This window comes from Stegostoma tigrinum, chromosome 23 (assembly GCF_030684315.1).
Source record: "Stegostoma tigrinum isolate sSteTig4 chromosome 23, sSteTig4.hap1, whole genome shotgun sequence".
Lineage (NCBI taxonomy): Eukaryota > Metazoa > Chordata > Chondrichthyes > Orectolobiformes > Stegostomatidae > Stegostoma > Stegostoma tigrinum.
In genome coordinates this window covers 47,654,329-47,680,059 of record NC_081376.1, presented here as the reverse complement: position 1 = coordinate 47,680,059, position 25,731 = coordinate 47,654,329, and the positions used below count along the sequence as shown (strand labels likewise).

Genomic DNA, 25,731 nt, shown 5'->3' with positions numbered 1-25,731 from the left:
ATGGTGATGAAGGTCTAGGCCCGAAACGTCAGCTTTTGTGCTCCTAAGATGCTGCTTGGCCTTCTGTGTTCATCCAGCTCCACAGTTTGTTATCTCAGGTTAAACCACCACCAGTTGTCTGTCTAGCTCCAATAAGAGAGTGGGACTGTGGTGAATTTTACCTCCTGCCTGATTTTGCCCTGTATCATGGTTGGTTTTTCTGTGAGGTTTGCCATATACTTTGAGTTTCTGTCCAGAGCTTTCTTTCAATAATTTTCAATTGTTACTTTAGTGGGTGGCATCTTTGGGAATTCCAGCCTGGATTTTTGCACAGAACTGAATAGTTCAGGGAAAGATGAACAGCTGACAGCTACCAGAATTCTGTGACCCACATCTTTTGGCCTTTTTACACATACCTGGACATGGAAGCAGATTCAACAGTAACTTGAAAAAGGAACAAAAAATTGCTAGGTTAAGGAGAAAGAGTGGGCCAGGGGAAGAGACCAGTTGAATAGCTCTTTCAAAGAGCTGGCACTGGTGCAATGGGTTGAATGGCCTCTTTCTGTGCTTTGTGCTTCCGTAATTCTATGGCAAAGGAGGCATATCATAGCCATTTTAACTTCAGTAGCCAGGCTAGCACAGAAATTAATTATCTCCCACAGGCCATAGTTGGGAGAAGGAAGTTTTTGTCCCGTCAAAGTGAAGGTTACAATAGCTTTTTTGAACTTCATGTTGTGCCACATACATCTGCTACAGAGTGCAATCTTTAGTATGCACTGGTAAGGAGCTGGGACACAATGTCTGATTTACATTTGTAAGTGACAACATTTTCAACACCTCCCGTGTGACCAAGAGGCATCGGTTAGAGAGGGAGCACAGCCTTCAGTGGATAACAGGTTTCTCTTGATGATATTACACAGGTATTTGGGATCCTCATTGCAAACACATCGTCTACATGCCTGGAAAGGCTTTGAATTCCAACTATGTTCAAATGGTATCATATCACTGAAACATGACTTTGCATTGCGGAGGCCGTGACAATGTCACAGGACTAGAATTCAAACCTTCAGTCAGTGTTCTAGGGACCTGGGTTTCAATCCTGTTCACAGATGGTGAAGTTTGAATTCAATAAAATCTGGAATAAATAATCTGGCCCAATGGCAACCCTGTTACCACACTTGATTATTGCAAAAACCCATCTAGTTCACTAACGTCCTTTAGGGAAGGAAATCTGTCATCTTTACTCGGTTTGGTCTACGTGTGTCTCCAGACCTGCAGCAATTGGTTGAAACTTAACTGCCTTATGGGCAATTAGGAAAGGGCAACAAAACGGCTGATCCAGGTAGTAAAGCCTACATTGCATAAATGAATTAAAAATATACAAAAATGGTACTGTTATATATAAGATCACTGGCTTTATGTTACGTATGAAGTAATAGTAATTGGTGTTATGTTTATATATCCCACTAAATGCTTTTGGTTGCAAATTTCAGCTCAGCCAAACCCTTAATGCCTATATCATTTTTCACACTGATTATTTACATTCACTACCCCTATGCTGGTTATCTGACAGTAGGTCCCTGAAAACCAATGTCTAAACTCTGAAGTTTTCATGTTTGATTTAGTTTCTTCCATGGCTCCATATCTCTATAACCTTATTTAGATTTACAATCATTTCCTACTCTGGAATTCTCCACTCCTCTGACTCTGGTCTTCTGAATGGTGCCTCCATTCTTTGGCATTACTAAATGTGTTCAAGAAGAATTTCTTTACTAATATGTATATGTATCTACTAGGCAAGGAGCAAAATGTGAGCTTCTCTTGGGAAATAAGGCAGGGCAAGTGACTGAAGTTTTAGTCGGAGGGGAGAATTTTGGAACCAGTGATTGTAATTCTTTTAGTTTTGAAATAGTTCTGGAAAACGATAGGCCTTGTATAAAATTCTTAATTGTAGTAATGTAAATTTTGACAAAATGAGACAAAAGTTGATTGGAGTAGATTGTTTGCAGGTAAAGGGATGACTAGCAATTAAGAGGCTTTCAATTGTGAAATAACGAGAGTTCAGAGGAAGTATGTTCCTGTTAGAGTGAAGGGTAAGGCTGGTAAGAGTAGAGAACAATGGATGAATAAATACATTGAGTCTCTGGTCAAGAATAAGAACAAGGTATATGATAGGTATAGACCACTGGGGTCAAGTGAATCTCTTGAAGCATATGATGGGTATGGGGGCATTCTTAAGAGGAAAGTCAGGAGGGCAAAAGGGAATACGAGATAGCCTTGGCAGATAAAGTTAAGGATAATCCAAAGAGAGACTAAAAGAACATTAAGAGCAAAATAACCACTAGGAAGAGACTAGGGCCTCTTAAGGACCAACAAGGTTGTCAATGTATAGATCCACCAGAGATGGGAGAGATACTAAATGAACATGTCACATCAGTTTTTACCTTGGAGAAAGACATGGAGGCTAGAAAACATGGGGAAATAAATACTGATGTCATGAAAACAAACCGCATTACAGGAAAGAAGGTGCTGGAGGTCTTAATAAAACATAAAGGTGGATAAATCTCCAAGACCTGATTAAGTGCATCCCAGGACATTGTGGGAAGCTAGAAAAAAATTGCTGATTCCTCTACAGCCACAGATGAAGTACCAAAGACTGGAGGGTGGCTAAAGTTGTGCTTTCATATAGAAAAGGCTCTAAGGAGAAGCCTGGGAACCATAGACCTGTGAGTTTGACACCACTGGTGTGTAGGTTGTTGGAAAGGATTCTGGGAGTTAGGATTTACATGCACTTGGAGAGGCAAGGACTGATTAGGGATAGTCAGCAAGGCTCTGTGTGTGGAAAATTCTATCTTACAAACTTTTTTGAGGACATAACCAAAAATATAAGTAAGGGCAGATTGTAGACATTGTCTACATGGACTTTAGCAAAGCCTTTGACAAGGTTCCACATGGTAGACTGGTTAGTCAAGTTAGATCACATGGGATTCAGGGAGACCTTGCCAATTGGATGTAAAATTAGGTAGATGGTAAGAGACTGGTGGCCCGTGACCAGTGGTGTTCCATAATTATTGGAGCTGGGTCCACTGTTGTTTGTCTTTTATATAAATGGTTTGAATGGGAATTTAGGAGGCAAGGTTAGTAATTTTGTAAGTGACGCCAAAATTGGTGGTATAGTGGATAGTGAAGAAAGTTTTGGGCTAATGGCTGAGGAGAGGCAGATGGAGTTTAATTTCTATAAATGTGAGTATTGCATTTTGGTAAAACGAACAAGGGCAGGACTTATACACTTAATGGTGGGGTCCTGGGTAGTGTCGTCAAACAGAGAGACTTAGAGATTTAGATCCACAGTTCTTTGAAAGTTGTGTCATGGGTAGAGAGTTTGGTTAAGAAGACATTTAGCATGCTTGCCTTCATTGCTCAGACCATTGAGTATAGGAGATGGGAGGCCATGTTGAGGTTGTGCAGGACATTGTTGAGTCCACTTTTGGATTATGGGGACAGTTTTGGTTGCCCTGCTATACGAAAAATATTAGTAAGCTGGAGAGGGCTCAGAGAACATTTACCAGGATGTTGCCAGGACTGGCGGATTCGAGATATAAGGAGAGGTTGGGAAGGCTCTCCTTATATCTCAAATCCACCGGTTCTGGCAACATCCTGGGGTTTTTTTCATAGGAGGGGTTACCTTATAGACATTTATAAAATCATGAGGGGCATAGATAGGGTGAATAGCAAAGGTTTTTTTTTTCTACAGGGTTGGGAAGTTCAAAACTAGAGTGCATATTTTTAAGGTGAGAGGAGAGGGTTTAAAAGGGACCTGAGGGGCAACTTTTTTTTACACAGATGGTGATTCATATGCAGAATGAACTGCTAGACAAAATGATAGATTCAGTGCTGTTACAACATTTAAAAGACATTTGAGCAGGTACATAAATAAAGAAGTTTAAAGAGATTTGGGCCAAATGCAGGCAAGTGGGACTAGTTTAGTTTGGGAAACTTAGTGGCAAGAACAAGTTGGTCCAAAGCATCTGTTTCCATGCTGTATGACTCTGTGATACACAGTTAGTGACCAGGATATTAATCATCAATATCTAACACTTAGAAATTCTCTCTACAAACTTCTCCACCTGCCTCTATTTTTTCAAATCTCTTCTTAAAATCTATCCTAGTGACCGGCTTTGTGACCACCTTTACTAATACCTTCTTTATTGTCCATGGCAATGTAATTTTTCCGCTCAACCCCAAATGAAACATCTGAGGATATTTTTCTATGATAAAGGTCCTATATAGATGCAAGGTGTTATTACTTGAGACGTTGTTGTTAAAACAAACAGGCTGACCAATACATTCAAATGAAGGATTGAAGGGACTGTAAACATATTCACATCAAGTACAATGCTAAAATTTAGCATGGCCTGGGAGAAGTTTTTGGAAAAAAAACTCTTTGGGCAGACTGTCATATAATGACAGTCTCTTGTTAGGGTTTTTATAAGTTTTGATTAACTTCATATTATGAGTAATCCTTCCAATTTTTATATAATTAGGATTGTCTGTTGTTGTAAAATAGCCATGTACATATTATCTGACCCTTCTTGTTTCTACCTCAAATACATCATTTTTGCTTAAATTTTCAAGTATCATGTATATTTCATACAGCCTGTACTAGAAGGTCATTATGCACTGTATATCATTAATGGCTATGACATTAGGGCTTATGCTGCTGGGTTCTGATGCTAATGTGGCTGCTGGCTTCCCTGCTGTTTACTGCTTGGCAAATATATTCCAGGCTGAATATGGTGATTTATTAGGAAATAATATAAGTGACACAATTTATCCTAAATATGCCACAGAAGTCACTCACATTAGGATTACCCTCACAGTCACAGCTAGCAAAGTGGCCGCACAGTGGCTCAGTGGTTAGCACTGCAGCCTCACAGCCCCAGGGACCTGGGTTCAATTCCAGCCTCGGGTGACTGTCTGTGTGGAGTTTGCACGTTCTCCCCCGTGTCTGTGTGGGTTTCCTCTGACTTCGTCCCACAGTCCGAAGATGTCTGGTCAGGTGGATTGGCCATGCTAAATCACCCATAGTGCCCAGGGATGTACAGGCTAGGTAGGTTAGCTATGGGAAATGCAGGATTACAGGGATATGGTGGGTCTGGGTGGGATGCTCTTTGGAGGGTTAGTATTGGCTGAATGACCTGGCTCCACAGTGTAGGTGTTCTATGAATTCTTTCTAAGTGTTTATGACAAAAAGATAGAGGTTAACCCTTTTAAGCCCCTGACAGTTTCTGTTCAACATACAGATTAATTTGACTTGATTGAAGATTTATCACACATTTATTTTTATCATTGTTTCTGCATAGAACTCTGTCCCTTTGTGTTTGGTATCTTGATCTGAATGCCAGCCAAATCAATGAGATGAGATTCTCCTATGTCTGCCAGTTGTTTTAAACAAATTTAAGGTAATTGGATTGAACAACCTCAATTCAGTGACAGGGAGCACCAAATAATAATGCCCTTCTGAAAAGCCACAGAGATTAGAAATATCACATTGGCGTGATAAAAAGTGCCATGCTGCAGTTCAGTGGGACTCATTTTTGGGGGTGATTTTGACTCATTTCAAAGTGCAAGTCATTGAAGGCAAATTTGTGTATGGAAAACCCTGATGGAGTTGTTTGATGAGATATCAGTGAGATCTGATTAAGTGAATATGGATTTTGATAAAGTGCCGTACAACAGCAAAATGGAAGCTCATTAATACAAAATTGGCTAAGAAGGCCAGAACTAAGATCACTGATGAATAACCTTTCCTTCTGATGGGAAGCACGTCTGGTGTTCCCCCAGGGATCACTAATGCGACCACTGTTCTTCCTTGATCTACATTAATGACCTAAAATTCAATATGTAGGAATTATTTGCATGACTACTGAGAGAATACAGGAAAATGAGACTAAACAGAAAGTTCTTTCAAAGAGCTGACACAGGCATGAATGGGCTGAATGGCTTCCTTATTTGCTGTGCATGCAACAATGAGCTGATGTTGACCATTCAGACCCACAATCCTGCTTCACTGTTCAATACAATTCTCGCTGCTCTGATTGTCCTCTCAAATCCACATGCTGATAACCTTTCACCCTCTTGTGGAAAAGAATATATCTACCTCTACCTTAAAAATCTCTGCTTCAATATCTCTTTCTGGAAAAGAGTTACAGAGATGACTGGGAGAAATTGTTTTTGCCTTATCTCTATTCAAAATGGGCATCCCCTGATATTTAAGCAGTCACCCCGATTCTAAATTCTCCGAAAAGAGGAAATACCTCTCCACATTGACATTGTCAAGACCCTTGAGGATTTTACATGTTTCAATCAAGTCTCTTCTGAACACCAGTAGATAAGAGTCCAGCCTGTCCAACCTTGCTTCAAATGGCATTTCAGGTATTAATCTGGTAAACCTTCTCTCAACAGCCTCCCATAGTGATAATAAAATGTGAGGCTGGATGAACACAGCAGGCCCAGCAGCATCTCAGGAGCACAAAAGCTGACGTTTCGGGCCTAGACCCTTCATCAGAGAGGGGGATGGTGTGAGGGTTCTGGAATAAATAGGGAGAGAGGGGGAGGCGGACCGAAGATGGAGAGAAAAGAAGATAGGTGGAGAGGAGAGTATAGGTGGGGAGGAAGGGAGGGGATAGGTCAGCCCAGGGAAGATGACAGGTCAAGGAGGTGGGATGAGGTTGGTAGGTAGGAGATGGAGGTGCGGCTTGAGGTGGGAGGAAGGGATGGGTGAGAGGAAGAACAGGTTAGGGAGGTAGAGACAGGCTGGACTAGTTTTGGGATGCAGTGGGTGGAGGGGAAGAGCTGGGCTGGCTGTGTGGAGCAGTGGGGTGAGGGGACGAACTGGGCTGGTTTTGGGATGCACTGGGGGAAGGGGAGATTTTGAAGCTGGTGAAGTCCACTCCCGCACATCCCAGATGACCAAGTTCTTCAAGGACCGCAACCTTCCCCCCACAGTGGTCGAGAACGCCCTTGACCGCGTCTCCCGCATTTCCCGCAACACATCCCTCACACCCCGCCCCCGCCACAACCACCCAAAGAGGACCCCCCTCATTGTCACACACCACCCCACCAACCTCCGGATACAACGCATCATCCTCCGACACTTCCGCCATCTACAATCCAACCCCACCACCCAAGACATTTTTCCATCCCCACCCTTGTCTGCTTTCCGGAGACACCACTCTCTCCGTGACTCCCTTGTTCGCTCCACACTGTCCTCCAACCCCACCACACCCGGCACCTTCCCCTGCAACCGCAGGAAATGCTACACTTGCCCCCACACCTCCTCCCTCACCCCTATCCCAGGCCCCAAGATGACTTTCCATATTAAGCAGAGGTTCACCTGCACATCTGCCAATGTGGTATACTGCATCCATTGTACCCGGTGTGGCTCCCTCTACATTGGGGAAACCAAGCGGATGCTTGGGGACTGCTTTGTAGAACACCTCTGCTCGGTTCGCAATAAACAACTGCACCTCCCAGTCACAAACCATTTCCACTCCCCCTCCCATCCTTTAGACGACATGTCCATCATGGGCCTCCTGCACTGCCACAATGATGCCACCCGAAGGTTGCAGGAACAGCAACTCATATTCCGCCTGGGAACCCTGCAGCCTAATGGTATCAATGTGGACTTCACCAGTTTCAAAATCTCCCCTTCCCCCACTGCATTCCTAAACCAGCCCAGTTCGTCCCCTCCCCCCACTGCACCACACAACCAGCCTAGCTCTTCCCCCCCACCCACTGCATCCCAAAACCAATCCAACCTGTCTCTGCCTCCCTAACCGGTTCTTCCTCTCACCCATCCCTTCCTCCCACCCCAAGCCGCACCCCCATCTACCTACTAACCTCATCCCACCTCCTTGACCTGTCCGTCTTCCCTGGACTGCCCTATCCCCTCCCTACCTCCCCACCTATACTCTCTCCACCTATCTTCTTTTCTCTCCATCTTCGGTCCGCCTCCCCCTCTCTCCCTATTTATTCCAGTTCCCTCTCCCCATCCCCCTCTCTGATGAAGGGCCTAGGCCCGAAACGTCAGCTTTTGTGCTCCTGAGATGCTGCTTGGCCTGCTGTGTTCATCCAGCCTCACATTTTATTAAAGTTGAGAGAAAGTTGGCTAGAGGCATTCAAAATCATAAAGCAAGACACTATTCTCTTGGTGGAAGGGTCCAGAACCATAGGACACAAGGCTAAAGTGATTGGCAAACAAATCAAAGGTGACACGAGGAAAAAAAAATTTATGGAACAAATGACTAGGATCCAGAATATACAGTTTGCAAAGGTCGTGGAGGCAGATTTAATCCGAGCTTTCAGTTGGAGATTAGTTAAGTGTCTGAGGGTAAGATTTGCAGGGAAAGGGTTGGAAGTGGGATTCACTATAAATAACTTCTGCAGATAGCTGGCACTAGCTTTATAGCATGAATGGCCTCCTTCCAAGCTGTTGGCATTCTATGATTCTGTATTAAGTGAAACTAGAGCAAAATTATTAATTTGAATCCAGCCTAAATTGTAACTACTCTGGGAATACTTAGTACTAATGTTAATGAGGAGATTGGTCCCTGCAGCTAATCTGTCCTCTGGACCACTTTTCTTTCTACCTTCCCACGCAGCATTTTTAATGTTACAAGTTATTCATAAGTGAAAGTTCTTGTGTTGGATGTTATAACTGGAAAAATTATTCTTTTTCTCGATTTAAATACTTCTCATATTTGGTCAAAATACTGCAAGGATTTATTTTAAAATTCACTCACAGGAAATGGATATCGATGGGTGGGCCAGCATTTATCGCCCATCCCTAGTTGCCCCTTGAGAAGTTGGTGGTAAGCTGCCTCCTTGAACTGCTGCAGTCCATTTGGTGTAGACAAAGCTGTTGGGGAAGGAATTCCAGGATTTTGACCCAGAGGCTCTGAAGTTAAGGCAATATATTCCCCAGTCAGGACAATGAATGACTTGGAGGGGAAATTGCAGGAGGTGGTGTTGCCATGTATCTGCTGCCCTTGTCTTTCTACAGGATAATAGTCATGGAAGGTGCTGTCTGAGGATCTCTGGCGAATTTTTGCAGTGCATCTTGTAGATAATTCTGAATTATGTCAAGCCTCTCAAGTGTTGTTGGAACTGCACTTGTTCGGGCAGGTGGGCAATATTCCATTACACTTCTGACTTGTACCTTGTAAGCGGTGGACAGGCTTAGGAAATCAGGAGGTGAGCTATTGTGCACATGAGTTGTAGCCTCTGACCACTCCAGTTCAGTTTCTGCTACATGGTAACTCCCAGGATGTTGATAGTGGGGTATTCAGTGATGATGCTGTCATTGAACATCTTGGTGCGACAGTTTGATTAGCTCTAATTGGTGATGATCATTGCCTAGTACTTGTGTGACGCAAATGTTACTTGCCAGCCCAAACCTGGATAACGTCTATATCCACTTCACCAACACCTTCCACCCCAACCTTCAGTTCACCTGGGCCATCTCCAGCACATCCCTCACCTTCCTGGACCTCTCAGTCTCCATCTCAGGCAACCAGCTTGTAACTGATGTCCATTTCAAGCCCACCGACTCCCACAGCTACCTAGAATACACCTCCTCCCACCCACCCTCCTGCAAAAATTCCATCCCCTATTCCCAATTCCTCCACCTCCGCCGCATCTGCTCCCACGATGAGGCATTCCACTCCTGCACATCCCAGAAGTCCAAGTTCTTCAAGGGCCGCAACTTTCCCCCCACAGTGGTTGAGAACGCCCTTGACCGCGTCTCCCGCATTTCCCGCGACACATCCCTCACACCCCGCCCCCGCCACAACCGCCCAAAGAGGATCCCCCTCGTTCTCACACACCACCCTACCAACCTCCGGATACAACGCATCATCCTCTGACACTTCCGCCATCTACAATCCAACCCCACCACCCAAGACATTTTTCCATCCCCACCCTTGTCTGCTTTCCGGAGACACCACTCTCTCCGTGACTCCCTTGTTTGCTCCACACTGTCCTCCAACCCCACCACACCCGGCACCTTCCCCTGCAACCGCAGGAAATGCTACACTTGCCCCCACACCTCCTCCCTCACGCCTATCCCAGGCCCCAAGATGACTTTCCATATTAAGCAGAGGTTCACCTGCACATCTGCCAATGTGGTATACTGCATCCATTGTACCCGGTGTGGCTCCCTCTACATTGGGGAAACCAAGCGGATGCTTGGGGACTGCTTTGTAGAACACCTCCGCTCGGTTCGCAATAAACAACTGCACCTCCCAGTCGCGAACCATTTTAACTCCCCCTCCCATTCTTTAGATGACATGTCCATAATGGGCCTCCTGCAGTGCCAGAATGATGCCACCCGAAGGTTGCAGGAACAGCAACTCATATTCCGCTTGGGAACCCTGCAGCCCAATGGTATCAATGTGGACTTCACCAGCTTCAAAATCTCCCCTTCCCACACCGCATCCCAAAACCAGCCTAGTTCGTCCCCTCCCCCCACTGCACCACACAACCAGCCCAGCTCTTCCCCTCCACTCACTGCATCCCAAAACCAGTCCAACCTGTCTCTGCCTCCCTAACCTGTTCTTCCTCTCACCCATCCCTTCCTCCCACCCCAAGCCGCACCTCCATCTCCTACCTACTAACCTCATCCCACCTCCTTGACCTGTCCATCTTCCCTGGACTGACCTATCCCCTCCCTACCTCCCCACCTATAGTCTCCTCTCCACCTATCTTCTTTTCTCTCCATCTTCGGTCCACCTCCCCCTTTTTCCCTATTTATTCCAGAACCCTCACCCCATCCCCCTCTCTGATGAAGGGTCTAGGCCCGAAACGTCAGCTTTTGTGCTCCTGAGATGCTGCTTGGCCTGCTGTGTTCATCCAGCCTCACATTTTATTATCTTGGATTCTCCAGTGTCTGCAGTTCCCATTATCACTAACGTCTATATCTTCCTACTTATGGACTGCTTCATTATCTCAGGAGTTGTAAGTGGTGCTGAACGTTGTGCAGTCGTCAACAAACATCTGCAATCTGACTAACCCGCAGGAATTCGCCAGACCAGAAAAATATTGGAAGTGTATATGATTTCTCAGTGTTATTTCAAGCATTTTTGATAAAATAGATTTTAAAGTGAAAATTCTGTCTGCAAATATCAACAAACATCTCCAATTCTAACTTAAGATAATAAAATGTGGTATACTGCATCCACTGTACCCGGTGCGGCTTTCTCTACATTGGGGAAACCAAGCGGAGGCTTGGGGACCGCTTTGCAGAACACCTCCGCTCAGTTCGCAACAAACAACTGCACCTCCCAGTCGCAAACCATTTCCACTCCCCCTCCCATTCTCTTGATGACATGTCCATCATGGGCCTCCTGCACTGCCACAATGATGCCACCCGAAGGTTGCAGGAACAGCAACTCATATTCCGCCTGGGAACCCTGCAGCCATATGGTATCAATGTGGACTTCACCAGTTTCAAAATCTCCCCTTCCCCCACTGCATCCCTAAACCAGCCCAGTTCATCCCCTCCCCCCACTGCACCACACAACCAGCCCAGCTCTTCCCCCCCACCCACTGCATCCCAAAACCAGTCCAACCTGTCTCTGCCTCCCTAACCGGTTCTTCCTCTCACCCATCCCTTCCTCCCACCCCAAGCCGCACCCCCAGCTACCTACTAACCTCATCCCACCTCCTTGACCTGTCCGTCTTCCCTGGACTGACCTATCCCCTCCCTACCTCCCCACCCACACCTTCTCCACCTATCTTCTTTACTCTCCATCTTCGGTCCGCCTCCCCCTCTCTCCCTATTTATTCCAGTTCCCTCCCCCCATCCCCCTCTCTGATGAAGGGTCTAGGCCCGAAACGTCAGCTTTTGTGCTCCTGAGATGCTGCTTGGCCTGCTGTGTTCATCCAGCCTCACATTTTATTATCTTGGAATCTCCAGCATCTGCAGTTCCCATTATCTCCAATTCTAACTTTATGGTGGAGGGAAGATCATTGATGAAGCAGCTGAAGATGTTTGGACCAAGAATATTACACCAAAAAACTTCTGTAAAGATGTTCCAGAACTGAAATGACTGACCTCCAACAATCTCAATAATTTTGCTTCATGCCAGATATGACTCCAACCAATGTGGTAAGTTACTAAATGCATATTTACAGACAGAATTTACCTTTTAAAATTAATTTTATCAAAAATACTTGCAATAACACTGAGAACTTATATATGCTGCCAATATTTTTCTGATCTTGCGAATTCCTGAGGGTTAGTCAGATTGGGATAGCCACACAGTGTGTTGCCAATGACCTATAGCTACACAAATGATATACACAGGAAGCAGAAGCTGTGGTGAAGGCACCTTGAGAGTGACGATGGGATAGAGGATGAGAATGCGATTGGCTTCATCTGTCACGCAATGTCCTCACCTCTGATTAAAGTTTCTTTTCACACAGACATTTCTATGTTTTCAGTGGACATCGTTGGATGTACTTGGGTCAATTTTAAATGACATCTTCAGCAAGTTTCAAAACTAACCATAGTTCCTCAGGAGTAAGCATTGACCTTGGGTTCATATCCAGCAATGAGAGCTGAGGTAAAGTTTGCTCGGCTTGATGTCTCTGCTGCCTATCCTTGGGGTTGTGGAAATGCATTGTTCCCTGCCAGTTCAAACAGAGACCAGATCTTTTATGATTGAAGACAAATCATACTGGACTGAAAACATTAACTCTACTGCACTCCCCTCAAAAGTGGCTGGACTTGCAGAGTTTTTCTGTCACTTCCTGCTTTTACTTCAGATTTCCAGCAAAATACAGGACATTGGTGGCATGGTGGCTCAGTGGTTAGCTCTCCTGCCTCACAGTGATAGGGATCTGGGTTCGGTTCCACCCTCAGGCTGCGTGGAGTTTGCACCTTCTTCCTATGTCTGTGCAGTTTTCCTCAGGGTGCTCTGGTTCCCTCCCATAGTCCAAAGATGTGTACCTTGGGTAGGTCGGCCATGCTAAATTCCCCATAGTATCTGAGGATGTGCAACTTGGGTGGATTAGCCTTGGGGAATATAGGGTGTGTTTGGGTGAGGTGCAGTTTGGAGGATTGGTGTGGACTTGATGGGCCAAATTGCTTGCTTCCACATTGTAGGGATTTTGTGATTGCTTTTATCTGTTATGCATCAATATCAGACCATACAACTGTACCCCATTTACTATTGTAATGATTTTTCTTTCCTTTGCCTTTTAAGAGAAAAATGAATCTATGAACTTATTGAATGGAACAAAGTCAAAGGAGATTCATTTTTGATTGGGCAAGATATGTTTACATCATAATCCAAATTAGAAAATACCCCTCTGTGTTTTAGAGCTTATAATGCCATCATTATCTATCAGCCTTGCTTCATTCCATGAGAATGTGAGTGAGTGGATTGTACTGGCTTGGTGTGTGATGCTCTGCTTGGTCAAATAGTGCTCCCTCATAAAAGGCTAAGCAGATTTATTACACAACTGGCACGAATGCAGTACATGTTATGTTCATTCAGAAAAGAAACACAAGTGCAGTCGGGGAGAATATCTAGAATGTATTTTATTCGGAGATTGTTTCGGGGTGAACATGTCCCCTAGCTCCCAGTGATTTTGGTCAGTAGAGTCAGCAGGATAGCTCATAACCAAGTAAAGAATGAAAGATGAAACTTTGTACTTTGTAACAAATAAAATAAAACAGAGAACTGTGGATGCTGGAGGCCTGAACCAGAAACAAAAATTGCAGGAGGAACTCAGCAAGTCTGTAGTGTCAGTGGAGAGAAAGCAGGGGAAGGGAGGTATCTGAAATAATTGTAAATGTATGGTGAAAAGGATCTGGGGATTTGGTGTTTGAGTTGGTGGTGAGGGGAGCAATGCTAAGTTGTGACAGATGTCCTGCTTTTATCAGGGGAGCTTGTTTTTCCAGCTGCTGTTTCTGATTCTTTTTGGGCCTAGGTCTGAGGGGATTGCAGGTCTCATATTGCAAGCTGCTTCCTGTGCTGCTCTCCAGATTAACTGAAGAAAGTGATGGTGTAGAAAACTGAAACAACCATCAGCCTTCTTAACAATGTAAATTTAATATCTATGCCTGTTAAAGGAAGCCTTTTAAGAATTTATAGCTGACCAAGAGTGAGCCAAATAGAGCAGGAGATTTCCCCAGTGACTCCATATCCTGGCAACCGCCTGCTAACTGAACAAAACATAGAAGCATTGACATATAAAAAAATAGGAACAGGAATAGGACATTTGGCCCCTTGAGCCTGCTCTGCCATTTGATAGGATCATGGCTGATCATCCATCTCAGTCCCCTGTTCCCACTTTCTCCCCTTAACCTTTTATTCCTTTAACTCATGAACTCTTTATCTTTCTATCTATCTATCTATCTATCTATTGTTCTTTCTGTCTGCCTATCTATCCATCTATTTATCTATTTCTTTCTTGAAAAACAATCAATGTTTTGGCCGCACTTGCTTTCTGTGGCACAGAATTCCACAAGCTCACTGCTCCCTAGATGAAGAAATTTCTCCTTGTCACAGTACTTAATACTTTCCCTGTATCCTTAACCATGTCCTATTGTTCTGGACTGCCTGGTCACTGGGAACATCCTTCCGGTATTGACCCTGTCTAGTCCTGTTAGAATTTTATAGGTTTTTATATGATCACCCCTCATTCTTCTAAACTCCAGAGAATATCGTCTAACAGATCCTGTGTCTCTTCATACATTAGTCCTGCCTTTCCAGGAATCAGCCTGGTAAACCTTCGCTGCTCTCCCTCCATAGCCAGAACACCCTCCTTCAGATAAACAGATCAAAACTGTACACAGTACTCCAGGTGTGGTCTTACCGAGGACCTGAATAATTGCAGCAAGACCTCCCAACTCCTGTACGCAAATCTTCTGGCTATGAAGGCCAACATGCCATTTACCTTCTTCACTGTGTGCTGCACCTGCATGCTTGCTTTCAACAGCTGGTGTACAAGGACAGCTGCTGCTGGCGGATGAAGCTCATTTATTGGATTGGAGGCACATATATGAGTGTAAATGCGTGGAATATGTAGATGAGCCCAATGGAGGCTGGACCTAAAGTACCTTCACGCTTATGCCTCGGGTCTCTCTGTAGGCTCACTCTTCTCATTGTTGAATCTACACCCAAATCTCTGACTAGTCTTGCTTTTCTGATGAAGGGTCTGGCCCGAAACATCAGCTTTTATGGTCCTAAGATGCTGTTTGGCCTGCTGTGTTCATCCAGCTCCACACTTTGTTATCTTGGATTCTCTAGCATCTGCAGCTCCCATATCTCTGACTAGTCTTTCCAGGTTAAGGAACACTTTGGCACATTGTGTTAAGGTCCATGTATAAACTCGTAAGACGCTGCTTGGCCTGCTGTGTTCATCCAGCTCCACACTTTGTTATTATGTGCAATGAAGGCAGTTTTACCCTCTACAGTCAGCAGTGTCCTATCAGCTGATGCTCACTTCCTTCAGCGCATAAATGATAACCCTCACTCCTGGCCTCTGTCCTTCTCTTGCTGCAATTAGAAGTCATGGGAGAAAGGTTTCACAAGGCTGGAGGAACAGAGTGTAACAACAAAGGATGGAAATAATTGCTAGGAATGCATTGCAGTCAATGTTGTTTGGCCAGTCTTTATAACACTTATGATAGGTATGCAATGCATTCAAAACCTCTTTCAACCCATCTGAACTGAAACCAGCTCAACCTCATCATTCTCTTTAGCTGCCAAGACTTTATTAAGGAGTGTGAAAAGACAATGACTGTGATTGTTTGCTTTGTGTGCATATGTCTTTGTATGTCAAAATTAAAAAGCAATCTGTTCAATGATAAAGCAGTTCGTAACAAAACTTGGCAAGCTGCAAGCTCAGATTTCACTTAACAACACCTCTGTGTGTGAGTGTGTTTGTCTGTGTGTGTAGATGGTTTGTCTGTGCGTGTGGTTGTCGGTGCTTGTGCGTGTTTGTGTGCTTGTCTGTGTGTGTGTTTGTCTGTGTGCATGCGTATATGCATGTGTGTGTTTTGCTGTGTGTGTGTTTGTGTATTATGTGTGCTTGTGTGTGTGTTTGTGTCTGTGTTTGTGTGTGTATATTTGTCTCTGTGTGTGTTTGTCTGCATGTGTGTTTGTGTGCTTGTGTGTGTGTTTGTGTCTGTGTTTGTTTGTGTAGTCTTGTATGTGTTTGTGCTTGTCCGTGTGTGTGTGTGTGTGTGTGTGTGTGTGTGTGTGTGTGTGTGTGTGTGTGTTTGTGCTGTGTTGTGTGCATGTGCATATGTGTGGTGGAGTCTAGCTTGCCAAGTCTCCTGGAGGTTTACTTTCCTGTTTGCTGGTGAAAGGGAGAAAATGCTGGAGGTGTTGTTTGTGTCTGCAGAGATGCCATTCCTGCCAGCTCCCAACGTCTGCCAGATGACATATGCCAGGTCCTTGCCATGGTACAGTCTGCCAATGTGAAATGCAGAAGTGATTCCTGGGCTTTGCCACATCTAATGATCATCATTTCAGGCAGCAGCTGCTATGAAGGGCATTTGCTGTCATTTTTAACATTTTCCTTCTAGCAGAGATGGAGAAACGAAACCTGGGGCTGGTGGGGTGGGGGGTTGGGGCGGGCAGTGCAGAGATTCGGCGGCAGATATGGTAAGCAGATTGCCATGTCTGCGGCCTATCCTGTAAAACTGAAATTGGAGTCCCTGACCTCACAGTCTCCTTTAACTTCCGATGTTGTTTGGTTCCGAGCGCATGAAAGAGAATTGTTTAATCCATCTGAAGTGAAGCCTTCAGAATGCAGCTAACTCCCGAACTGAGCACATTTTTGGCAATTGCACGGTCTTAATTTACAGATAAAGCCTGTCAGTGGTTGATGAATATGGTTTTAGAAACCCATTCCGTTGCGCCCCAGAAACTGTAAAATTGCATCTCTAATGAAGCTATGCTATAATTATAGTCAGTCAATGATCACTGGCTTGGCAGCAGAATGAGTCACCTGGATAAAGCTTAGGATACATAGCCAGTAAAGGGCAATAATTCACCATTAGAACCCCATTTTACACTCTTGCCCAGAACGCTTCGTTTTCGCAATTCTGTTTTTGTTTAAATTACTGAAACAATTGCTAATAATATTGTGGGAGAACTGAGAATGACTGTACATCAGTGAAGTTTCAGCCATAAAAGATGCTGCAAAACCTCCACATCCTTGGTGTCCTTTAGCTCAACTCCTCCAACGTATTCCAGTGGATAGTAAAGCTGCTTAAAGCTGGCAATGTTTGCAGTGACATGAATGATCGCAAAGCGTGAGGCAGAATACAAATCCATTTAAATGTATGAGTGATGTAAAACGGATAATATTTCAAAAAAAAGCAAGCCATATCCCATATGAGTGAGAGTTGACAGTTCTGCAATAAACAGGGATGAGTAAAAATGTCCAAACCAGGATCACATGAACCACTAATGCTTGTAGTGACAAATTAAGCTAGTTATATAAATTTGGGAAGCAATTACACACCTAGACGTTCTCTCTGAGTTCTTGAATTTAAGAATGGACTCCTATATATGGGACATGTGGGTGTGAAGTACCATTTTGGAGGATTCATTTGGCCCTGCAGCCTAGACTGCTCTCAAAATGAATGACAGCTTTATTGTTCTCTTAAAATAAATACGTGCCCAGTGGTGATGGGAGGTACATATAGATTTCCCCTGTCAGCTCATAATTGCAATCTGTAGTCAATGGTACAAACATGTGCACATCATGTGAAAGCAAGAGGAGGAGTTGGAAGAATGCAAAGAGGTAGGAGAGGATGGAGCATTGGATGCCTCATTCTCTGAACATTTCGCCGACACCCTGGCATTGTTTTTCTTTCTCTTCTGCTCTCTGCCCTTTATCACCCGAGGAAACTTATTTCTTTAACAAAGCCAGAATTTGCTGCCTTTGTATCCAGGAGAATAGTTACTTCAATAACAATATGCATAGGGCATTATCCTTTTTTATTTCAAAAACATACTTTATTCATAATAATCTTTATATACATATGCAGCCACAAAAGCCATTTGGTTCTGTAGGGTGGCATACAAGGAAAACAAACAAACATTGGAGTTTGATTCTATCCAACAAACCAAAGGCATCCCTTATTTGTGCAAGATTATATTTACGGATAATTGAGGCACCAGAAGGGACAAATAACGGAACAGGCCCCCATTTAAATTCAGCTTGAGGATCCGCAGGTGGTGGTTTTTCTCCCCCGTGCCTTGGCAGCAGCTGCCCTCATCTTTAATGCATACCTCAGCATGCAGTCCTTGACCTTGGAATTTCTTAAAGGCCGTTACCTCGGCTGCCCTCCACCAGAACTGGCCAGATGCCATGTCATAAGACCATTAGATATAAGACATAGGAGCAGAAATTAGACCATTCGGCCCATCGAGTCTGCTCCACCATTCAATCGTGGCTGATAAGTTCCTTAACCCCATTCTCCCACTTTGTCCCTGTAACCCCTGATCCCTTTGATAATCAAGAACCTATCTATCTCAATCTTAAATGGAATCAATGACCTGCCTCCACAGCCTTCTGTGGCAGTCAACTCCATAGATTCACCACTCTCTTGCTGAAGAAGTTTCTCCTTATCTCCATTCTGAAGGGTCTTCCCTTCACTCTAAAGCTGTGCCCTTGGGTCCTTGTCTCTCCTACCAATGGAAGCATCTTCCCAACATCCACCCTGTCCAGGCCATTCAGCGTTCTGTGAATGTTGTGAGGGTGGCTGGCTGCGAATGGTGATAGCGAGGCCCCCATTTCGATTCCACTGGCTGTGAGTGACCTTCAGGCTTCTGGAGCAGCATTCAAAGCCCAAAGCTGGTGCAATGACACTTTCTCTCATATACTGTTATACAAAATTCCTGATAGTCAGTCCGATCGAAGCCGATGGAAGGTGAATATGGCGCAGAGCATGTAACAGGAAACGAGTGAAGGATCACCTGCTCTTTAACCCCATTGGAGTTGGAACTCCTTTCCCAAAGGCATTGTGCCTGCACCAGATCAATTGTAGAAGTTGACGAGAGCAGCTCACCACCACTTTCTCTAGGACTGCACATGCTGGTCCTACCAATGACACCCACAGACCAGGAAAAAAATAATTAAAAATTCGGTTCTACCCTCTGTTTCCTATCCCAGAGGTAGAATGGGAGGGGACGCTCATGTCCTACAAGACCCAAAGATCTTGCCGAAGGTCAATGTCGTATTTAGAGACTGGAGGTAGAATTTTGTCTTTTTTTAACAGCAGGGAGGTGGGAGAGAAGCAGTTGCTGCGTCTGTCTGCTGAAGGAGTGGATTTTCCAGTGTGTTGTGTTCTCAGCCAATTTCAGGTGTGTATAGATTAGATTCCCTACAGTGTGGAAACAGGTGCTTCGGCCCAACAAGTCCACACCGCCCCTTGCAGTATCCCACCCAGACCCATTCCCCTATAACCCACAGACCCCTGAGCACTACGGGCAATTTAGCATGGCCAATCCACCTAGCCTGCACATCTTTGGACTGTGGGAGGAAACCAGAGCACCCGGAGAAAACCGGAGAAACACGGGGAGAATGTGCAAACTCCGCAGAGACTGTTACCCGAGGCTGGAATCGAACCCGGGTCCCTGGCGCTGTGAGGCTGCAGTGCTAATCACTGAGCCACCGTGCCGCCCTGCATGGGTCCATAATTACATTTCATGGGTTGGAGGCTCAGAGACCATTGGGACCCTCTAAGTTCCAACATCTAGGCTCCATATTTAAAAGATATCCTTACAACACTTCACTCTAGAATCATACGCTTATCATCCTCTTATCTACTCCCTGGTGATGTCAGAGACTGGGTAAAAAGTGTTATCATGTTTTTGTGATTCCTCCCGAAGAAATCCTGAAGGCTGTCCAGGAGACAAAGGAAGTTCTTTTCCTTTTGGACAGCAACAAGACACCATTCTTCATTGCAATGGTAGCAAGGCCAGAGGAGGCCGTAGTGGTCAGCACCCATGGTCATCCTGTGCACCACCAGAGGATGTCATAGAGCCATAGACAGCTCAGAGAAAGGCCTTCATCCCATCGAGTCTGTGCCAGTTTTAAACAAGCAACTGTCTATTCTAATCACATTTCTAGCACTTGTCCTAGAGCCTTGTATACCTTGGCATTACAAGAGCACGTCTAATTACTTCTTAAATGAATGATGTCAGAATATGTACCACTATCTACGTGATGCTTTATTGTCATATGAGTTGTCACTGCACAGAACTGTCACACAAGAGGCTGGGCACCTCCATCAGATGCTTCATTGGAACCAAATTCTGTCGCTTCATTGCGGCTACCAATATAGTACAGATGGCACCATGGTGATATTGTCTCTCAGAGCCCACACTTAAAACATGAAAGGAGAGACACTGCACAGCAGCTCATGCACCTCCAAGACACAGCTGGGAAATGTGTACATCTGACAGCTTTTCACTGAAGGCTTATGTGGATTTTAGTCTTCAGAGTAAGTTCAGCCCCCAATTACCTGTCCCAGTTCAGTTTGCTGGCATTTGCCACAGTGACTGCCTCAATTCGGCAGGCTTGTTGGCTCTGGGAGGCTTCACCCCTAATGCTGATGTACAACAAGGCAGACCACTTAAATCTGAGACTTCTCATGAGCTGATTGACCTGGTGAGGCTTCAGCCTTTACACTGTAGGAACCCAGTTAGTGACAAAGTTTGTACTCAATGGAACTGAGAGGAAGATGTCTACCGTGCCAAGTGTGCACATTGTTTATAGCTGGATTTGTGAATAGACAGGTTTCAACCTGTTCTGGGCTGGCAAGATTGTACTCATGAATATTCCATATTATGAGCAAGTTAAATACATCGGCCGTGCTAAATTGTCCATAGTGTCCACAAGTGTGTAGGCTAGGTGGATTAGCCGTGGAGAATGCAGGGTTAGAGGGATAGGGTAAGAGTGCAGGTCTGGGTGGGATGCTCTTTGGAGGGTTGGTGTGGACTTGATGGGCTGAATGGCCTGCTTCCATACTGTAGAGATTCTATGATTTTATAAGGCTAGTGTGTTAATGAGCATTCATGATGTGTTAATGAGTACAAATGAGGTTCTCAATAACCACAGTTAGGAAGCTGACCTGCCTGAAAGTTTCTGAGAAGTTAATAGTGAATGCTTAACCCAATGTTGGGAAAAAGAAATTCAGCGTCCGGCCTAATTTCATTTTCTGCCCAAACTTCAAAACCTTCAAGGTGGGTGTGAAAATTTCACGTCAAATCTCTTGCCTCTGCTCACTGAGACAGCACTGTCCAATTATATTTGTACGGAATTCTGCTCTTTGAAATGCTATCCGTATTCAGAGAGAGGCAGATCCAAGTTAATCCTGGTGAAGAGTACTAGACCTTAATGAGGGCAGCCAGTCCTTATCGATGATATCATTGGGGGCAGGAGACACAGGCTCCTGGAACAGTGCTGCCACGGATCAAACTCATTCTGCCAAGGTGGAAGCAAATCGGCCAACACAGCTCTTGAAATTCACATAAGCATCCCAAGCAAGCATAGAGAATTCTGGAGAAACTCAGCAGGTTCGGCAGCATCTGTGGAGCGAGAATCAGACTAAACATTTCAAGTCTGGTATGACCTATTTTTCAGAAACGTTAACTCTGTCAGTCTCTCTCCACAAATGGTTCCAGAACTGCTGAGTTTCTCCAGCACTCTGTGTTTGTTTCAGATTTCCAGCAACTGCAGTACGTTGCTTTCATTCAACAATTCTACCTGGAATGTCCAGTTAATGTCCGTGAACACCCTATTCTTTTTTTCCCCAGTTCTACCCAAAACATTCTTCACCCTCTTAAAGCAGCACCCTCATGGTCAATTTTTACCACTGTGCTCAGGTTAAGGATGATGCTATCTGTAGGGTCACACTGGTCCCTAAATACCATAACACAAAGACCTTTCTTCTACTTTACCAGATTCTTAGCACTTCACCTCTTCTATACCAATTGGTTAAGACTCACATTTCATTTTGAACAATGTTCTCATTTACTTTATTTACTTGCAAGCCAAATTGGCACACGCCATACATGCCAAAGATAGGGCTCAAGCGTGTCCACATTTAAACCATCACCGTTTATAAGCAGAAAGCTATGGAACATCTGGGCACTCACTCTGCAATTGTGACATTTAACTGTTCGTGCATTTACAAGTGTGTGGGAAACCCCTGTAATTTAAAAAGTGCAAAAAGGCAATTAATTGCATTTTTGCCCTCGGCCTGTGCTTCTTAAATTCCAATGCCCAGTCTCCCGTGCCGACTAAAAGGTAAAGTGATTAGACAATGGGGATTGACTGTGAAATGCAGAATATGTTTGTCACTTCTTTGTCTTGTTCAAAATTCTTTCAAGTGATATGGATGTCGCTGGCAAAGCTGACAATTAACGCCTGTGCATAAAAGCTCTTGAACAAAGGGGCCATTTGAAGGGGCAGCCAAACATATTATTAATGAAAGGTAACTGTTCTCACAGTCTGCTGTTTTCTGTGTTGAAGGTGCTTTGAAACAACGTAGGTCAGTGCTGCCTGAGACTTCTTTTGCCTTTGACTGGCACTTCCCAGTCGTCAGCACCCTCAGTCACATGGGGGCAGCTTTGGCATGTGCCCTAGCTGGGGAGATGAGCGATGACACCAACAACACGGCCAGAAGAAGGGAATGCAGCAGCAGCGGCAACGGCTGTTGCCCTCTCCTCAGCCACCATCTGCCACACAGAACAAAGGGGATAAGCACCTTTCAGGAAGCAATGCACCTAGTTCGGGGACTGAGGATCAGCTTTCTAAGCGTGACCGATGCCTCAGGAGGCAAGTCATTGATGAAGCCTCCTGGCACAAAGCCTACTGCCAGTGGATTTGAATGGAGTACACCGCCAGCTGCCACCACATCCCCAGAATTCCTTGGCTCCCACTTCTTCCAATCACCTGCCAGTGCCATCTGCAACATTTAACAATCTGCCAGGGTGACCGATGCCCTGTTCGGGAGGGCTGCCACATCTGTGCACTTTGAGCCTCGATCAGACACGGGGCTATTAGAGTCGGCATGCCGGCTGAATCCCAACAGGCCCGCAGAATCATGAACTGGGCCTGTGCAGAAATCAAGGCCCCTTTCAATTACTCTGCAACATTCATCCATCGGAAGGGATTTCACTGCATTAAAGTTGAACTGAAATAAATATAAATATAAATATAAATATATTCACTGCTGTTGATGATGGACAGCCACCAGTAGATCACAACCTCCACAGGATAACCAGAAATCTGCCATGATGGCTTCATTCCCTGTTCATTAAACCTCTCCCAGACCTTCATTCTTCCACAAAGAGTCGGCAATTGGCCTTTTTTTATGGAAGATCCACTCTCTAAGAGATGCCGAGATGGCCTGCAGCTGTTGCACGGGTAAGACAAGACTGTGCCCACATGGATACCGAAGGGTACACCCTATGAAAGCCACTGGGGTGCCAAAGACGTGATGCAGGTGCCTGGACAGAACTGGAGTTTCCAAATTTAACAGCAAAGGTATCCAGAATGATAGTGACACTTAGTGTTCAGCACAACGTCTATATAGAGGACTGGAATCCAGAATCCGTGTAGTGTGGAAGCTGGCCACTAAGCCCATCGAGTTCATGCTAACCTTCCAAAGATATGTCACTGCTATGGTGTCAGTTTACTCTGATTCTTAACCATATAGAATCCCTACAGTGTGGAAGCTGGCCATTCAGCCCATATCAACCTTCCGAAGGGCATCCTACCCAAACCCACTCCCCTACCCTATCCTTGTAACCATGTACTTCCCATGGCTAATCTACCTAACCTGCACATCCCTGTATGCAATGGGAAATTTAGCATGGCCAAACTTACTAAATTGGCCATCACTGGATTGTTGGAGGAAACTCGAGCACCCGGAGGAAACCCACGAAGACATGGGCAATCGAACCTGGGTCCCTGGCACTGTGAGGTAGCAGTACTAACTACTGATCAACTGTGTTGTCCCCATGCTGAGGTGGAGGAAGATGCTCTACTCTGAATCTGAGATGAACTTCTTCAGCCAGAGGGTGGTGAATTTAAGAGAGATAGATAGGTTCGAGATTGGCAAGGGAATTAAGGATTATGGGGAGAAGGCAGGAGAATGGGGTTAAGAAACATATCAGGCATGATAGAATGGCGGAGCAGACCCGATGGGCTGAATGACCTAATTCTGTTCTTATGTTATGGTCTTATGGAATCATCAGAGGAGGAGCAGTAGCACGACAAGACGGAATTGGATGTGAACAGGGATCCTGTAATCCCTCACTTTCCTGCCCAAGTTCCTGGGAAAGATTCATACAGCCATGATTCAACTAACTGGAGCCTGGGCTGCCAAATGGAGCACCAGTGCTGAACCCAATGGGGAACCCCCATTACTCTAATACAATGCATTCCCTCTGCCAATATTTCAGCTGTCAGCAAATGCTTGCCTTCGTCTCAGCTTGAGGCTGATGTGGCTTGGTAAGTGGTAAAAATGGAGCCGAGAATGCAATGGGGATTCAAGATATACTTAGTGGGAGTCAACAGCACAGTGGTAATGACACTGGACCAGTCATCCAGAACACCAGACTAACAATCTGAGGATGAAAACTGAGAATGCTAGGAAAACGCAACAGGGATCTGGCAGCATCTGTGCAGACGGAAACAGAATTAACATTTCAAATCCAGCATGATTCTTCTTCAGAATTAGAGTTCTTCATTTCCGAAGATGAGTCGTGTTGGGCTCGAAATGTTAACACAGTCATGGGAGCAGGAGACCATCTGAGCGTTGGAGGTTGGAAGCTCGAACAGAGTGGGCGTGTGTTCAGAACTGGAGTTCTTCAGTTCTGAAATGGAGTCACATCAGACTCGAAACATTAACTCTGTTCTCTCGCGACAGACTCTGCCAAACCTGCTGAGTTTCTGCAGCACTTTCAGTTTGTATTTCAGATTTCCAACATCGTCAGTTTGTTGCTATTAGTTTAATGTCCTAGGGACATGGCTTTGAAAGCCAAATGGTGAAATTTCGGATCAATAAAAATCTGGATGTAAAAGCTGTAACCAGAACTGAACTGATGTAAAACCTATCTGGGGTTTCAGTAATGTCCTTATGTGTTCTGGTCTAGATGTGACTCCAGACCTATGATGTGATTGACTCTTAACTGGCCTGGAGAGCTCATAAGTTCAAGGAGAACTAGGGAAGGGCATTAATTGTCTGTGACACACTTATCCCAAACAAAAATTGCGCAGAAATGTTGACAATAAGAGTGACAAATTGGCAAACATTCAAAAATGCCCAAGTGATTTCCCCTTATGAAACCTGAAAGTCTCTATGCTTCTTTTCCTATTGCTCCAATGGGGTGCTACCCCTCCATCAGTGCTTGGGGCAGGTTCCTACTTCCTTTGTCAGAGAGCTGGCTCTCGAATTATTCACACTGTCTCTGAAAAACTTGGGAAAAGGCGACAGAGTTCCTTCTGCCGCTCTCTATCCATGACCAAGGTTCAGCATCCCTGCATTCCAACATTCAGCTGAATAACACCTTTTCTGCCACTCAGGAAGCAATGACTGGAGGGCCACCTCTAGATCAGTCCCTTTCTCCAGTGTTCTGCCCTCTCTTCTTCTGTGAAAGAGAAATGTTATGATTGCAAGAAATAGAACATAAGAGCATGAGAACTAGG

The 25,731-nt window shown here is 44.8% G+C and overlaps 1 protein-coding gene across 6 annotated transcripts in view; it reads left to right on the top strand.

Annotated features, from left to right (window-relative positions):
* fbxl16 (F-box and leucine-rich repeat protein 16) overlaps positions 1-25,731 on the top strand; it is a 290,017-nt gene that overhangs the window by 163,634 nt on the left and 100,652 nt on the right. Inside the window, exon 1 of one of the 6 annotated variants that reach the window (XM_048552817.2) lies at positions 12,007-12,148. The exons of 4 other annotated variants lie outside the window; for them this stretch is intronic. The gene's annotated coding sequence lies outside the window, so the exon portion shown is untranslated. Of the gene's footprint in view, positions 1-12,006; positions 12,149-15,662; positions 15,683-25,731 lie in introns of those variants that run through there. One more of the 6 variants, XM_048552818.2, reaches the window with a different exon arrangement.